Source organism: Cupressus sempervirens, chromosome 7, assembly GCF_028749045.1.
Source record: "Cupressus sempervirens isolate cs-2001-9-10 chromosome 7, ASM2874904v1, whole genome shotgun sequence".
Taxonomy (NCBI): Eukaryota; Viridiplantae; Streptophyta; class Pinopsida; order Cupressales; family Cupressaceae; genus Cupressus; species Cupressus sempervirens.
Window position 1 is genome coordinate 800527758 of NC_143124.1, and position 2972 is coordinate 800530729.

Sequence of the window (2972 nt, forward strand, 5' to 3'; positions counted from 1 at the left end):
AAATAAAATAAATTCTTCTAATAAAAAATTATTTAATATTTAAATATAACTATCTCTTGTAAGAAAAATATTTTTGATCATTTTATAATTTAAAAATTATTTATATACACATTATAAGAGAAAATAAATACTAAAAACAATCATTTTATCATATTTCAATATTCATATTAAAATAATAGTCACTCTAATGAAGAGCCTAAAGCTAAACTTAAGCTTCTAGGTATTTAATATATTTCTTACATCTATAACCAATTATTAGATCTCAACTATTGAGTACATGTAGGTTAGCTTAAACAACTTTATAATCTAAATATAATGTTTGTAACACTATATTTAAATATCTGGGCCTTCTCATCCACATGAAGTTTCCCTTGTATGTGTTTTAAACCCTATAAGGGTACTCTTAGACTCTGAAACAGTCGATAATATATTAGGTACGATAGATGAGCTCTCTTTTTTTGCTGCTATCTTTAGATTTCAGGATTTTTAGCCCTCTCTTTCTAAGCTTCATGCTTAGATTTCTAAGCATTGGGAGCCTATTTTAGATAGTGAGGTCCACATCTTTTTGATGGCTAAAGGTTTTTTCATAGTAAAGTTTAATTCTATTAAAGACAGGAAGACTATTTTGTGCAATAACTACTTTTCATGGGAGGATAGATATCCTCTTATGGCCAAACTATGGCATATGGATTTTGATCTGCTAATTGAATCCTTTAACAGGGTTCCTATCTGGGTCCAGATACCGAACCTCTCGATGCATCTCTAGCTAGATTCAGTTTATGAAGCTATTGGGGCTGCCATTGGTGATTTTTTATATGTGGACTCAGACACTTTGGATATCCATCATTTGAAATACGCTCTATTTCTTATAGAGATGGATATTTCTAAGGGCCTTTCTAAGAAGGTTTGTTTGGATTCTTCGAGGGGCTCTTGGACCCTAATTTTGGATTATGAAGGTATCCCTTTTCACTATAGGAAATGCCAAAAGACTGGTCACATTGCTGCTCGCTATGCTACTATGAAGACTAAATCTAGGCGACCACCTTCCTGGTGTTTAGGGGCCTCTTCTAAACACTATAAGGTGGTTAAGTCCGGTGATGCGCCTCTGGATTCAGCAGTTGTATCTACGGATGTCTCCTCCGCTATTGATCTTTCGATGTTGATGTTAGAGGAGGTTCCAGTTCCTTATCCTGTCCTAGTACTGGATGTTCCTCCTGGTCCTATTGGGGGCTAGGACCCTTTACCCTCTCCTGCCCCAACCCCTATCCTTCCTCCTGGTTTTGTGGGGGGCCAGTTGGCAATGAGTTCTTCTAAGAAGATTGTTGGTGTTTCAGATTCCCCTGGGCTTCATTATTCAATTTCTTTTGAGGATTGGATTGCTGAGGCAGCTAAGGTGGAGGATGGTTGGACTACGGTAAAAAGAAAGAACACTAGACCATCTGCTCCTCCTTTAGAAATGAACCTTTGATCATGCAAGCGAGGCTCTAAATCAAAGGGCAAATTGTGATATATCTGGCTCTACCCCATTGCTAGATCTTTACTTTTGGTTTGTGATAGGCTTTTTGTCACCTTGATTACCCTATGTTCGGGGGGTGACCAATTCTACCTTTGTTTAATGTATCTTTGTATCTGAACTTATTGAAAATCTTTAGACTTGTATAGGGTTTCAGGCACCCTTCAAAATTTGTTTATCTTAATCAAAAACACTATACTTAAATATTTTATTTTATTGTAACTTCAAATTAAAAATTTAAAAATTTAAAAAAAAAAAATTATTAATAAAACGTTATATCTTACTGTGCAAAAGATGATTTTTGCATGAAAATAGGTAAAATCAATTGAATTCCCATTTTAATCTAATATTTTCTCATTCTAACATCAGATTTTGTAAAATAAAATAAAATTTGATAATTTTCCTAACATGCATTATTTAGTTGGTGTTGTAAGCATAGAACTAAACTTAACTCACTATTATTACAAAACTATTTAATTTCACCTAATAAATCTTTATCATTTGTTTAATAATAATATATCAAAATGTTTCATTTTTCTAATTTTCAAAATATAATTATCATTCCTCTTATTTAATTTTTAAAATTTAACTCATAATTTTATATTATTTTTTAACATTAGACATTAAATATATTGTCTTATCAATTTTTTAATTTACATAAAAGAAAATTATATTAGAATTAGATTAATACTTTTAATTCTATTTTAATATAAGCATATTTTTTTACAAAGATTTTCAAAAATTCATTTATCAACAATCATCTAAATAATTGTATTAAATTTAAATGGTATAATTAAACATGAATAATTAATTCGCAATGATTTTTTTTTTTTTTTTCAAAAGGGTTTGACCTGGAGCTATGAACCAGTGAGGGCACAAATAGGGGACCTCATCCCCATGAGATTTGAACCTTGATGGCAAGGATAACAACGCAACAACTTAACCAACACAACATGCCACTATTGGCCCGCAATGAAATTAAATATTAAGAACATAATTAATTTTTTTATAGTTTAATTAAATTTTGATAATTTATATGAATAGTAATTAATATAATCATTATCCATTTCATAAAACTTACTAATTGAAATAGAACTTCACTAATTAATATATCAACAAGATTAATATGGATTAAAATTTAAATCTATTTGTAAATGCACTCTTATTTTTTTTTAATTCTCAAAATTTTGTGCAAACTCTATCAATTCTATTATTAGGGCTCTTTTGGTTGCTAGAATATGATGTAAGAATTAGAATTTAAAATCTTTGATTTAAGATTCCAGAACTTGAAATCTAAATTACAGTTTCTAGAATTTATTTTGGGACTGTTTGGTTCACAAAAATATTTGATATTCAAACTTTGTTATTCCAAGCCTGTTTGGTTCAAAATATGAATATATGGTTCAAAATGTGAATATAAAAGTTACAACGAGAAAGACAATTCATATCTTCAATTTTC